Raw genomic sequence first — 16,036 nt, 5'->3', positions numbered from 1 at the left:
AGGGCACAATACTTTCAAAAATAACTCAGCCACCACTATTAAAAGCAAGTCTTTCCCAAAACATCAAAACTATACCGAACTAAAACAATTTAAGGAGAGTTATCCAAACCAATTTAGACCATAATCCAAACAAGATTCAATTCCATATTGATATCAAACATGGCAACCAACCTGTAGAAGCACAGCAGCATCCGACAGTTTCCTTCTTCTCATCCAAAAGGATCAACTATACTATAATCTGGTATCCTAAAAAATGCAAATAGAGAATCACTATTGCACCTAATAACTGCCACCAGGATTAAAAGAATTAAAAGATAGATCAATATAGGCTAACTATTTTTCCAAAACACAACCATCTGTTGACTAGCAGTTTGAGACAAGTACTCCAACATGTTGCCTATCATTAGAGGCAATGCAACATCTAGTGGTTCAACTCCTCCAATGAGCTGCATATGCAGAAGAGATATATCTAAATCACAACAACTAAATATAACAATACCACTTGAACTCTTACTTATTAGGACACTAGAAGAAATAACCAACATCCAATTTCCTTCACTCCCCTAAAAGTATGGACACCAGAACTCCCCCGTCACTATCTCAAATATCCAAGAGTAATAATCTTGAATTTTGAGTAACATGATATCAATGAATTATTCTTAGGTAACCCAATAGCTTAGGCATCATAACTACATCCCCCTTCACTATCTCAAATATCCCAGAGTAATAATATTGAATTTTGAATAACATAATATCAATGAATTGATCTTAGGTAACCCAATAGCTTAGGCATCATAACTACATGCAAATGTGATCACTCAAGCATCAGCATTACAAAAATCCAACATCACCAAGAAAAAGAATTCAGCAATCAAACCTCATTCCTCTCCATACAATGGCACTCGATAAAATCAGGTTATAATGGCTCTGTATCAATAATTTAATATTATATAAAAAAAAAAGATCCAGAGTTTTATATTTGAACAAAAGAACCAGTCATGGACAAATTCACAGAACATCACCTGGAGAAGAAGAGTGTGACGCCCCTTGGGAGTCAACAAAATCCACCATAACTAGTCATACTGCAAGGAATCAACAAAACAGATTATCCAAGAGGAAGCAGAGGAGGTAACTGGAGGATTTGAGATTCAATTAACATAATACAACAAGAAGCCTATCTTGCAGAGAATCAACTATATTGCAGAGCTTAGGTTAATATCCCTTGAATGCAGAGTCTGGTAAGGTCTCAAGATACCCTAAAAAGGACTCAAGATAAATAAGGAGCCCAGGGAAATCCACAGAAGAGGGCCTAAAATTATAAGATGAAGAGAATCTTTACAAAACTGAGTGAAATAAAAAAAACAAACAAATCAGGTGACCCAAGCAAATCCAAGGAATTATAAAAAGACCCCAAAATCAAAATTAACAAACCAAGAACTGATTCACAAAAAGGCATGAAATACATCCAGAATAAAAAAACCATATGAAACCCTAAGAAGCACACATATATAATCAAAATACACAATAAATAAATCAAAACAAGAGCAGAAATTTTAGAACAACTAATAATAAAACAAAAACTGTAAATCACCATATAAGAAACCCCTGACACCTCAAAACCCAGTACAGGAAAAATTCCAGGAAACCAAATCAAGAAACCATCACTAATCAGGGAGGACAAATACTCCACAGCGATTAAGAAACCCAACAAATTAGGTTGGGTACAAATCCACCCCAAAACTAAGAAACTTCACCAATCAGTGAACTAAGAAAGTTCACTGAGAACGTGCTCAGAAATTCAAAGCATGAAAATACAGGAGCACAAAATCACTCACCACGAACAAGAAAGTTCATTAAGTAGAAAAAGAAGATGGCATGATCAAACTAACATACACTACATAGCAAACTTACAAGGTACATTAAACCTAGTACCATATAAGAACCCTGAGGAATAGTCACTATGAACCAAAGAATAAGATCGAAAGATAGAAGAGAAAAATACGATACAGAACATCAAATAGAAAAATAAGACTATACTCCCAAGTTTTAGAAGAATACAGGGTGATGGGACCAACGGGACGCAACATGACAAACCAATTGTTTTGCAGCAGCAAACCTGAAACTTCCTCCCATGCTCCAATCCGTGAACAAAAATCATGCGCTAGAAAATGAAGTTACGGAGACATTTTAGTCTCTATCCTTACTATATAAATGCCACCAAATAAAGAAGCATCAGAGATGGAACTAAACAGGCATAGTTTCGCTCCCATAGAGAATCACAATCTGTTAAACCATGAAGAGAAATGTGGATCCATGGACTGGCCAAAAATAATTGAAAGACAATCACCATTGTACCTAGAGACAACAAAGACAACAGAAACTGAGAGTTTAATACTCAACAAAACGCCCAGAAATCAAGTAGAAAACAATAGACGTAAATAAGCCCAAACCAATAAGTCCAACATGCAGACCCTATCTTCATGTTCCAGAGAGCAAATTCCACATCTGTATATGTGAGACTGAAAACAATAAGAAACAGACCCCATCCCACAACCACCAGCCAACACCATTCCTCAAATCTATGATGCACCTATAAATAACATTAATGGCCAGAGATCAATAAGAGTAAAGTTATAAAAAAAAAAAAAAACCAGAATTGAAAATGGAGTATTATGGAAGGGTAATAAGAAAGTTGCTTAAAACATGATAACCCCCAATCAAAGTGTGAATGTTCCAACACGAGCCATTCTGCATGAGCCATTCTGGACAACTTCAATTACCAAAGATGAATAGCTGCGTTAAAACAGCTAAATTACTAGAATAGAATTCAGCAGATCTCCCTAAACCACTAGAAATAAATCCCTGTGGCCACAGCACAGATCTATGGGGACTTGCACAAATCCAAAACAAAACCAGTCAAAATAACTAGTCCCCATACTTGTCAAAAAGCCACCGCAATGATCCAATAAAAAAATACTGATAACATAATGCAACACAAAGCGCAGAAGAAATCCAGAAATCTCAAGGAGCATCAAACAATACCATCTGTTCCCCATTATTGAATCCCATAAGAGCATCACATAGAACCTAATGGCACAAAATTTCAACGCCAATACTAATGAAAGCAAGCCTCCCAAAACAAACCAAACCATACCAAATAAAAATAAAAATAAATCTGATGAGGGTTATCCAAACCAATGGAGGCCATGATCCAAACTGGATTCGTTTCCAAGTTAATATCGGATGCAAGAACCAACTTTTGTTACCCGAGCATGCCAGCACCGATCAATGTTTCCTTTCATGAGATCATCCAGAGGACTACCTATAATAACATCCCAATCAGGCATTCCAAAGAACGCAATAGTTATCATTATTGCACCTAATGAACCACCAAAATTAAAAGAATTCAAGAGTGGGATCAGTATGGGTAATTGCTTTCCCAAAACCAGACGACCATCTGTAAACCCATGGTTTGCAATAAGAACTTCAACATGTTGCCTATCAACAAAAGCAATGCCACACCTAGTGCTTCAACTCATGGAATCATCTGCACACGCAGAAGAGATATCTGTAGGTCACAACAACGACCAAATCCAATAATATTACTTGAAACTCTGGTCAAAATGTTAAAAGAAATAAATCCCGTCCAATTTGTTTTGTTCACGTAAAAGATTTGAAGAAATTGCAGAACTCCATCACTATCTCAAGATAGCTTCGATTATCATCAAGTTGATTGCAAATAAACCAGAGAGTCTTGGAATCTTCAAAAAAATAATCTTGAATCTTGACAACATGATCCACCAATCTGAACAAAAGTAATCTAATAGCTTGGGCATCAGACTTACATGGACCAACAGAAACAATGCAATAATCTAAGCATCAACATCACAAAAGCCAACATCACCTAGAAATAGAGTACCATAATCCAACCTCATTCCCCGGCACACAACGGCACTCGATAAAATCAGGTCACAATGACAGCTTGGTAGTCCATCAACCGAGAAAACCAGAGAGAGATTTCGATCTTCAACAAAAGAACCTCGATCAACAAATTCACAAATAACATCACCCAAAAGAATATCATAAAGGAACCCATACTTGACGAAATCCATCATCACTAGTCAAACTTGACGAAATCCATCATCACTAGTCAAGACAGAAAACAAGACAAGAATTGTGCGATGAATACATAGAGCCACAAGAACCCTATCTTACGGAGTGCGGATTACGATCCTTTGAATGCACATGTATGATTTCTGAAACAAAAAAATTAGAAACATCACCCCCCTTAAACATAATATCAATACATCTTTTTTTGAAATCTTTTTTGTAAGAGTAAAATCAAGAAACCAAAAGAACACAAAAACACCCAATTATAGAAAGATCCTAATATTAAAATAAAAAAGAAATCAACTAAAAAAATCACTCACTATGAAAACAACCGCGAAATTAAACCGACGAATGAAAATGCGAGTTCTACGACTCCGTATTTATAGATAACTGGGGGAGGCCATGGACGGCTGCGATTAAGAGGTCAAATAGAAAGGGACGGTTGATTGAGCGTCAGAGTTAAAGCCATTTATTTCAGGGTACGTGGTACTAGTCTGAATGTATCCTCTCCATCACCTTCCATCGGGGTGATATGGATGCAATTACTGTTTTATCCTTATTTATCGGGAAATTTTAGCGGAAATGAAATTATTTGGGATTGTATATAAAGGATCTATTTATTTATCTCTCCATCTACATTATTATCTATCTATCTAAATCTTTTATCTTCTATATATCTACATTATTATCTATTCATCTATCTATCTATTTTCTACATCAAGCCCGAGTTAAGGGACCATTTATTTATCAATCTTCTACATTATTAAGCCAGAGTTAAGGGGCAGACAAAAATAAAAAAATCTCTAATTTTATCTTCCACATTATTAAGCCAGAGTTAAAAGGGTAGACACATATCATGAAAATAAAAAATGCCCTAATTCTAGGGTGCACATAAGACACATAATAATTAATAATTCTAAAATATACGTAGGACACATAATTTCTAAATTAAAATAACTTCTAAATCAATAAGTCATAGGGGGGAGTCAGAGTTAAAGGGGACACATGTGGTAAAAATGAGAAAGACACAATTTTTATATTAATATAACTTTTAAACTAAAAAAAACTCTAGATGCCTAATCCCTATCTTTAGGGAGAGAGAGATGTGAGAGAGTACGTGGATAGAAACCGCGAGAAAGACTGAGAAAATTTAGGGCCTTGTACATAAAAATTAAAATTAATTATGGAATAGTGATCGAATATTCAATGACCAAGGAGATCTATTCGGTAATAGTTTAATGTTAGAGAGTGAAAAGTAAAAAATTTATTTTTCTTAATTATTATTTATTACAAACTTTTTAAAACCAATCGTACAAGTTTTTCTTTACTGTTGTGTTAAAAAAAAACTTTAATGTGACTTATTTTTGTTTTGCTAATTTATAACATATTAGAATAACTGGGTCGGTTCCACTAATACCTGGACACTTCCGATTTATTATTTGGGTCCAAGATTTGGACTTGAACCCTATCCACCGAGTCCAAATCTCTGACCCATACTTGAGCCCAGACCGGATCAAGTCATTGGGTCTCGGGTCGGGGCGCGGTAAATTCCGAGCCCTAGTTGTCGGTGACACATTAGTATATATACATTTTCTTCAAAATTATATTAATTTAGATGATTTTAATATGTGATAACAACATCAAGCATGAAATAAACAAAAAAGAAAGTATATAATGAAACCATTTTACCTTTGGTACACGGTGGACACAATTAATCTTGACCATTGGATGTGAAATTGGGTTGTTGTATTTATTTCATTGACTAAATTCAAAAGTCAAAAGAATTCTTATCGAAATTTATGACACACCCAAGCTATCAGATTTCACATCGGATGCTTGTAAGTAATTGTGACCTCCTTATATCAAAAGTAAATGGTCCTATTGTATACAATTCCAATACAAAATACAAAATTTTCATCCGTTCAAATTTTCAAAATAACAAATAAAATTTTGGTTCATGAAATTTATTAGCAATTATGAGGTGTCATATTAAGTAACTCTAAAGAAAACAATTCTCACAATAAGATCGTGAACCAAAAATTTTATAGAGTAGGTGATTGTGAAATTCAAATAAAATAACTACGTGGTAAATGGCAAGGTTTGTCTAGTACAATCTCACTTTAAATCTTGTTCTACTCTACACATGAAGTTGTATCATTTGAAAATGTAATAAAACATATGACAACTTACAGCAAAAAATGAATATGTTAATTGAGCTTCTTAGACTGGCAAGAGTAACTCCATAAAAATAATAATAATAATTTTGGTGCATGAAATTTACTAGCAATTATGAGATGTCATACTAGGTACTCTAAGGGTGTGTTTGCTTTTTAAAAGATTTAATTTTCCAAAAGTTATGCGTTCGACCCACGGTTTCAGCAAAAAGTTCAAAAAGTAATCTTTCAGCAAAAGTTCTCATTCATTTGTTAAAACGTGAAAGATTGAGTTCCTATATGGGGTAGGAACTTATATTATATTATATTATATATTATATGTAATATATAGATATCTTTTATTAATGTAATATTAATATAAATTTATATATTATCGAATATGTATTTATAATATTACATATAATATATAAATATCTTATATTATATTATATGTAGTAGATATATTATATTATATTATATTATATATTTATATTAGCATTTATTATATTATATATAATATTAATATATATTTATGTTATAGAATATATTTTTATGATATTATATATAATATCATAAATAGATATATTTTGCATTATAATATATATTTATATTTATTTTATTAAAGGTGTGGTTTGTATAGAGCCTAGGCTCTAAACAATCAAATTAGAGCCCACTTACAAATAGTGTCGAGAAATTTGGTTTCAATATTAGAAATCTTTGTGATAGCCTTAAAATATATTTTTATATTTATTTATAAATTTTAAAGTTTCAAAATTGTGTAGATCGACATATCTATGAAAACTTGAAAATCTTGAAAATTGACGGTCCAAAAATGCGTTACAAAATACACTATTTCCAAAACTTGAAATCCATTTTTTTCTCATGTCCATGTTTCTTGATGTTGAGATGATCAATTTGAAGATATTTGGGCATTAAAACAAGCTCTTCTAGTAAATTTTTTGAGGTAGTATATATTGATTATATATTATATGTAATATATAATATTAATATATTTTTATGATATTTATATAATATATATTTATTATATCTTATATAATATTTATACAAGTATTTATTATATTTTATATAATATTTATATTATTATATTAAATATAATATTTATATTATTTTTATTATATTATATGTAGTATTTATATTAACTATATATTATATATAATATTTATTTTATTATATATAATATTTATATAATAATGTAATATAAATATTATGAGAATTATGAGAACATATAAACGAACCACCCTTGGAATTACGATGAAGACTAGCCTCATGATCCATTTCAAACAACCGCAAGCATGGGTGAGATGTTTCCAGAAGCAAAATAACATTAATCTAAAACAAACTGAATAAAATCATATGGATATTTCAAACCACTGAACCACTAGAAGTAAATCCCCTAATCATAAAAGCAATAACCACAAAACTTCTAATGAGTTAAAAATTAAGAACAAACATATCCAGATCACGACAATGGCACTCAAAATAAACCAACATATCTAAGTCACTACCATGAAACTCAAAATAACACCCCTGCCCGTCCCCCATTTTCTATCACCTCCTAAAATAAAAGAAATGATAAGAAAAGTTTCCACATTCAATCTTGAGATGAGAAAGGATTTTGGAAAACAAAACCAAGTAAACCGATAAAAAATGATCCATAAAGTAAGCATTAGGACGACCACCTTCTAGACAAAGAATTGTATATCCATTTACTAGCCAAAAAGAATAAAAATTTAATCACTATTGCAAGCAAACAACAAAGATAACAGGAACTGTGAATTTAATACTCAACAATAACACTTCCACCTCCAGATATTAAGTAGAAGGCAATAGACTTAAATAAATCCAAACCAATTAGTCCAACATCCAGGACCATACCTTCATATTCCATTGAACAAATCCCACTTGTATATGTACGACTGAACATTTTGATGAACATAATGGAGAGAACCTCATCCAACAAACATCTGCCGACACCATTTTTCAAATCTATGATGCACCTACAAATAGCAATAATGGCCTACAAAATTCCAAATTTAAATGGAAACAAAAATGTAAAAATGTCGTACAAAAAGTAAGTAGCAAGAAAGTAGCTTAAAACGTAACGCCCAATGTAAAGGCATGTGTTCCACATGAGTGTCTAGAGCCATTATGCACAACTGCAAGTACCAAAGATGCATCTCCATATTATAACAAATTTCAAAACTTAAAACCATACAACTAAATTACATTGATAGAATTCAGCAGGTCTCCCAATACCATTTGAAATAAATAAATCCATATGGCCATAACACAGATCTATAAACTCACCAATCCAATCAAAAGAACTAGTGTAACAATCCAAAAATTTCAAAAAAAAAAAAAAAAAAGAGAAAAGATGCTTTTAAATAGGTGATGGTCTGTTTGAGTATGATGGTCTTTGGGGACCATCACTATTTTCAAAAAGTTTTACTTGATTTAACTTTTGCATGCTTGCTTTTGCTTGCTGCTTGTAGCTGGCAACGTCCTTTAGCGGACGTGGTTTTCGTATGTTAAAAACAGACGTTTAACGCGACACCTCAGGTATGAGGTAGAGCGTAATAAAATATTATAATAATACGTTATAAGAATTTAAATAGGGGAGGTGAGCACTCCCACCCTAGAAAATTTTGAGATCTCTCTCTCTGGTCGAAACACAGTGAACTCCTCTCTCGAACCGAATTTTTTATCGGAAGCTCCCTCTCAAATATTTTGTGGGTAAGTGACATCGTCTTTCTGAAAAATAGTATATTTTTAATAAATAGTGATATTTCCGTCCAGGATCTTTATTTTATAAGTTTTGTGTGTAAGTGACCCCATTGTCTCGAAAAATAATCCATTCTTTTTAAAAATGAAATGAAATAATAATTTATGCTTATTATCATGAATTTTAGGCGCGATAAATTTTATGCGCACGTGACCTCATTATCTTGAAAAATAATCTTTTTAATAAAAATTGTGATATTTTATCTATATTAGAAATTTTGAATGTTGTAAATTAGAAAAATAAATTTATTTATTTTTCTTGTTTATTGTTAGAAATAAATGTGATATTTCTGCTTTTAGTAAAATTGTGATATTTCTTTCTACTGTTTTGAATATTTAGACATTGTAAAATTCATGTGCAAATGACTGCCTTATTATTTAAAAAAATTGTCATTTTTACAATTGATTATAGTATTGTTGTGAAATATTTATTTGTGAATTGATATCCCATAAATTGTGATAATTCTGTATTCTTGAATTTCTATAAGAGTTTTTCTATACATATTAAATTGGCAATTATGCTAGAATGCCTTTACAAACTGCTACCTTTCTAAATTTGAGCCCAAAATATTTGATTGGTTATTTTTGAAATGTTATAGAGAGTGACTGTTATTAATGGTTTAAGTGAAATTCATATTAATGATTTCAGTAATGCGTTGAGTACATGATATTGCTGCTTTCGAATGTTTAAAGAGATTTAGAAATAATTTAAGTATGCAAGTGGACTCATCCGGTTCGCCGGTGAGGTATAAGTGGACCTATCTGGGACGCCGGTAGGGATTAAGTGGACTCATCCGGTACGCCGGTGAGGTATAAGTGGACTTGCAGGGATTAAGTGGACCTATCTGGGACGCCGATAGGGATTAAGTGGACCCATCAGGACGCTGATGGGGTATATAGGTGACCTACTTGGGACGCCAGTAGGGTATTTTGTGAAATCCTTTGAATTATGTACTGTCGTTAAAAGTGTTATAAGCATTTCAATTCTCGGATTATACTTAATTATGCATTTATTGAAAGTGAAACTGTTGATGCATTTCTGTTAATAGATCTCATTTTGGAAAATATTGATATCTTTCAATCATGATTATTTTTAGGATTATGATGATCACTTACTGAGTAGCCAAACTCATCAAACTATGGTAAACATTTTTCAGGATAACTGCGGATTTATTTTGAGTGCTAGTCAAGATCAACCTTGGAAGATACTGTTGTTGTGCAAGCTTTCTTTATTTACTTTGTAAGACACTCGCCACTGTAAATTTGTCCTATCAATAGATGTATATATGTTTTGTCTGTCACATCTGAAGAATAACAGTATTGTAAATTCTTGGGGTGTGACAATTATGGTATCAGAGCAATAGGTTTAAGATCCTTAGGAAATTTAAAAAGAATGTACTTAAAATCACATTTATTGTGTGTGCAGACCGGGATAAAGTCAAGATCCAGAATAGCTGAAGCCAATATAGAAGGAATTCACAAAGCCTTGGAAAATATGGTTGCTCTAATGCAACATCAGATGGAAAACAACAATCCACCCAGGTAGTCAGTTACAGGAAATGGTGGGAGCAATATCGAACAATTTAAGAAATTAAACCCACCTTCTTTTAAGGGTGTTGTAAACCCACTGGAAGCCGAGGGATGGATTATGCAATTGGAAAAAATATTCGAGGTTATGGAATGTCCTGATGATAGGAAGGTGGCCTTGGCAGTTTTTATGTTAGAAGGTGAGGCACAACACTGGTGGCGAATGGCAAAAGGAGTATTGGTCAAAGAAAATAAAACCTTGACTTGGGAAGTATTTCTAGAGGCATTTCATGAAAAATATTTCCCAGATTTTATTCGAGACCAAAAAGAAATGGAATTTTTAGAATTAATCCAAGGAAATAGGACAGTAGCACAGTACAAGGCCAAGTTTACTGAATTGGCCAGGTCTGCACCACATATGATTAACAATGAGGCAAGAAAGGTGAAATTTGAAAGGGGTCTCAGGCCAGCTATTAGAAGCAGAATATCAGTCTTGAAATTAAGAACTTATGCTGAAATAGTGGATCGTGCCCAAATTGTTGAAAAAGATTTTGAAGATTACCAAAAGACGAAAAATCAGAACAATCATGTTAGACCTACATCATCTAATCGACAACAGTTTGAAAGGCCAAACGAGAAGCCAAGGCCCTCGCCATTTCAAAACCCAATAGAACCATGTAGAAAATGTGGGAAAAATCATGGATCAAGCCCTTGTTATTGGAATACTGGAGCCTGTTTTAAATGTGGAAAATTGGGACACCAGATTAAACAATGTCCTAGCTTACAGACACAACAGCTTCCAAAGTAGGGAGAGATAGCTCCAAAGCCTCAGATGAAGGGAAAAGTATTTGCGATTACCGAGCAAGATGCTCAGGCCTCAAAATCAGTGATCCAAGGTACTCTTACTATCTTCCAAAAAGTAGCTCATATTTTGATTGATCCTGGATCTACTCATTCATTTGTGTCACAACACTTTGCATGCCACTTAAAGGTAGAACCAGAACAATTAGAATACATTCTAGAAGTAGCCACACCGATGGGAGATTCAATTAACACCAATATAATGTACAAATCATGTGTAATAAAGATAGAAGAAAAGGAACTGTCGGTTGATTTAATACTCCTGAAAATTCAAGATTTTGATGTAATCTTAGGCATGGATTGGCTCTCTGCATACCATGCAAGTATTGATTGTTATAAGAAAATTGTTACCTTTAGTATTCCGAATCAACCAGTATTTTACTTCAATGGTGTCAAAGAAGACTCCCCATCATATTTAATCTCTTGTATTCGAGCTAATCGCCTCCTTCGAAAAGGGTGTCAAGGCTTTCTTGCCTATATCAAAGAAGATAGAAAGGAAGAAATAAATTTGGATACCACTCCGGTTATTCGAGAATTTCCCGACGTTTTTCCTGAAGAATTGCCAGGATTACCGCTTGACAGGGAAATTGAATTCTCTATTGAATTATTGCTAGGGGTAGCACCAATTTCTAAGGCACCTTACAAAATGGCTCCTGCCGAACTTAAAGAACTGAAACAACAATTGGAAGAATTATTAAATAAAGGTTTTATCAGGCCCAGTGTGTCACCTTGGGGTGCTCCAGTACTGTTTGTCAAAAAGAGAGATGGGACTATGAGATTGTGTATTGATTATAGACAGTTGAACTAAGTGACAGTGAAAAATAAGTATCCATTACCTAGAATTGATAATTTATTTGATCAATTACAAGGATCACAAGTGTTTTAAAAAATTGATCTTAGATCTGGATACCATCAGCTTAAGATTAAAAGTGAAGATATACTCAAGATAGCTTTCAGAATAAGGTATGGCCATTATGAATTTTTAGTTACGCCTTTTGGATTAACTAATGCACCGGCTGCATTTATGGATTTGATGAATCGAATCTTTAGGCCCTTTTTCGATAAATTTATTGTGGTATTCATCGATGATATTTTAATTTATTCCAAGAATCAGAAGGAACATGAGCAGCATGTAAGAATGGTATTGCAAATATTAAGAGAAAAGAAATTGTATGCCAAACTTAGTAAATGTGAATTTTGGCTTGAACAAGTGACATTTTTAGGACATGTCATATCAAAGGAAGGTCTATCAGTTGATCCTTCAAAGGTTGAAGCCGTTGTTAATTGGAAACAACCAAGTAATGTGACTGAAGTTTGAAGCTTTTTGGGATTGGCAGGATATTACAGAAAATTTGTAGAAGATTTTCTCGAATCGCAATCCCATTGACTCGATTGACACAAAAAAATGTCAAATTTGAGTGGACAAGTGAATGTGAGGAGAGTTTTCAAGAACTAAAAGTTCGATTAACTTCAGCACCTATTTTAACTATTCCTGAGGGGAGTGGGGGATTTGTGATTTATAGTGATGCTTCACATAAAGGTTTGGGCTGTGTATTAATGCAATATGGGAAAGTAGTGACATATGCATACAGACAGTTGAAAGAATATGAGAAAAAATATCCAATTCATGATTTGGAGCTAGCTGCAATGGTATTCGCTTTGAAAATATGGAGGCATTATCTATATGGTGAGCAATCAGTAATATACACGGATCATAAGAGTTTGAAATACCTTTTCTCTCAGAAGGATTTAAATATGCAGCAGATAAGATGGATGGATTTCTTAAAAGATTATGATTGTACAATTCATTATCATTCAGAAAAAGCTAACGTTGTGGCCGACGCTCTAAGTAGAAAATCTACGGGAGTCTTAGCTCATCTAATGATCCAAGAAATGCGATTGTTAGAGGAAATAGTGGATTGGCATCCAACTCCGTCCATTAATGGTGTGGTAAGTATGATTGCCAATATTAAGGCGAAACCCCAATTAATCCAACAGATTCGATTGGCACAAAAGAAAGACCCTCAGCTTATAACAATTATAGAAAAGGTGAAGCAAGGAAAGAGAGATGAATTCTCTATATGTAGTGAGGATTTGCTAAGATTCAAACGTCGGGTTTGTGTCCCGAATGATGAGAATGTAAAGAAAGCTATATTAGAAGAAGCACATCATTCTCGTTATACGATACATCCCGAAAGTATTAAAATGTATCAGGACCTGAAGAAAACCTTTTGGTGGAATAATATGAAAAAAGAGGTAGCACTATTTGTGTCTAAATGCCTAACATGCCAGCAAGTAAAAGCTGAACATCAAAGGCCCGCTAGGTTGTTGCAGCCTTTACCGGTGCTAGAATGGAAATGGGAGCACATCTCTATGGATTTTGTCTCTGGCTTGCCTAGAACAAATTCAGGACATGATAGCATTTGGGTCATTGTGGACCGGTTAACCAAAGCTGCCCACTTTCTACCGATTCGCACGACGTACACTTTGGATCGACTGGCTCAGCTGTACATTAAGGAAATAGTGCGGTTGCATGGAGTTCCTGTCAGTATTGTATCGGACAGGGATACTTGGTTTACTTCTAAATTTTGGGCTAGACTACAGTCAGCCATGTGGACGAGACTCACCTTTAGTACTGCCTTTCACCCCCAAACTGATGGACAATCGGAGAGGACCATCCAAACCTTGGAAGATATGCTGAGGGCCTATGTTATTGACCTTACAGGAAGCTGGGATGACCATTTACCTCTGATTGAGTTTGCTTATAATAATAGCTTCCAAGCCAGTATTCAGATGGCACCATATGAAGCCTTGTATGGAAGGAAATGCAGGTCACCCATATGTTGGGACGAGGTTGGTGAAAGAAAGCTTTTGGGGCCAGAAATTGTCCAGAAAACTACAAATAAAATAGCATTAATTCGCGAAAGGCTCAGGACAGCTCAGTGTCGGCAAAAGAGTTATGCCGATAACCGAAGGAGAGATCTTGAATTTGAGGAAAGTGATCGAGTTTTCCTAAAAATCTCACCAATAAAGGGCATTATGAGATCCGGCAAGAAAGGAAAGTTGAGCCCACGTTACATCGGACCATTTGAAATCCTGGAAAGAATCGGAGGTGTCGCTTATAGACTTGCCTTACCACCCGAATTGGCAAATGTCCATAATATCTTTCATGTATCTTCACTACGAAAATATCAGCACGACCCATCCCATATCTTAAAATATGAACCTTTACCGATCAGGAAGAACCTATCCTTCATTGAGCAACCAATTTTGATACTGGATAGAAGAGTGCAAGTGTTGCGCAAGAAGGAGATTCCTTTAGTCAGTGTATTATGGCAGTACCATTCAAGATAAGAGTCGACTTGAGAACGAGAAGACGAAAGTAGAGAAAAATACCCCTATCTTTTTCAGTAATCAGGTACACAAATTTAGAGGACTAAATTTCTTTAAGGGGGGAAGAATGTAACAATCCAAAAATTTCAAAAAAAAAAAAAAAAAAGAAGAGAAAAGATGCGTTTAAATAGGTGATAGTCTGTTTGAGTATGATGGTCCTTGGGGACCATCGCTATTTTCAAAAAGTTTTACTTGGTTTAACTTTTGCTTGCTTGCTGCTTGCAGCTAGCAACGTCCTTTAGCGGACGTGGTATTCGTATGTTAAAAGCAGACGTTTAACGCGACACCTCAGGTATGAGGTAGAGCGTAATAAAATATTATAATAATACGTTATAAGAATTTAAATAGGGGAGGTAAGCACTCCCACCCTAGAAAATTTTGAGATCTCTCTCTCTTTGGTCAAAACACAGTGAACTCCTCTCTCGAACCGAATTTTTTATCTGAAGCTCCCTCTCAAACATTTGTGGGTAAGTGACATCGTCTTTCTGAAAAATAGTCTATTTTTAATAAATAGTGATATTTCCGTCCAGGATCTTTATTTTATAAGTTTTGTGTGTAAGTGACCCCATTGTCTCGAAAAATAATCCATTCTTTTTAAAAATGAAATGAAATAATTATTTATGCTTATTATCATGAATTTTAGGCGCGATAAATTTTATGCGCACGTGACCTCATTATCTTGAAAAATAATCTTTTTAATAAAAATTGTGATATTTTATCTATGTTAGAAATTTTGAATGCTGTAAATTAGAAAAATAAATTTATTTATTTTTCTTGTTTATTGTTAGAAATAAATGTGATATTTCTGCTTTTAGTAAAATTGTGATATTTCTTTCTACTGTTTTGAATATTTAGACATTGTAAAATTCATGTGCAAATGACTGCCTTATTATTTAAAAAAATTGTCATTTTTGCAATTGATTATAGTATTGTTGTGAAATGTTTATTTGTGAATTGATATCCCATAAATTGTGATAATTCCGTATTCTTGAATTTTTATAAGAGTTTTTCTATACATATTAAATTGGCAATTATGCTAGAATGCCTTTACAAACTACTACCTTTCTAAATTTGAGCCCAAAATATTTGATTGGTTATTTTTGAAATGTTATAGAGAGTGACTGTTATTAATGGTTTAAGTGAAATTCATATTAATGATTTCAGTAATATGTTGAGTACATGATATTGCT

General features: G+C 33.6%; 1 long non-coding RNA gene across 50 annotated transcripts in view; it reads right to left on the bottom strand.

Annotated features, from left to right (window-relative positions):
- LOC110007188 (uncharacterized) overlaps positions 1 to 4,514 on the bottom strand; it is a 33,448-nt gene extending 28,934 nt beyond the window's left edge. For 26 of the 50 annotated variants that reach the window (XR_016061673.1, XR_016061682.1, XR_016061668.1 and 23 more), the window contains exons 1-3: positions 4,431 to 4,513; positions 1,023 to 4,256; positions 172 to 927 (exon numbers count right to left, since the gene is read on the bottom strand). This is a non-coding gene — a long non-coding RNA (uncharacterized LOC110007188). Of the gene's footprint in view, positions 1 to 171; positions 928 to 1,022; positions 4,257 to 4,430 lie in introns of all 50 variants that reach the window. The other 24 variants (XR_016061643.1, XR_016061679.1, XR_016061680.1 and 21 more) reach the window with 12 other exon arrangements.
- Positions 4,515 to 16,036: the final 11,522 nt, after the last annotated feature.

Source organism: Amborella trichopoda, chromosome 8, assembly GCF_054954075.1.
Source record: "Amborella trichopoda isolate Santa Cruz 75 chromosome 8, AtrichopodaSantaCruz75HAP2 v2.0, whole genome shotgun sequence".
In the NCBI taxonomy this organism is placed as follows: Eukaryota; Viridiplantae; Streptophyta; class Magnoliopsida; order Amborellales; family Amborellaceae; genus Amborella; species Amborella trichopoda.
The sequence above is the reverse complement of the archived record's forward strand: the minus strand, read 5'-3'. Positions and strand labels throughout refer to the sequence as shown.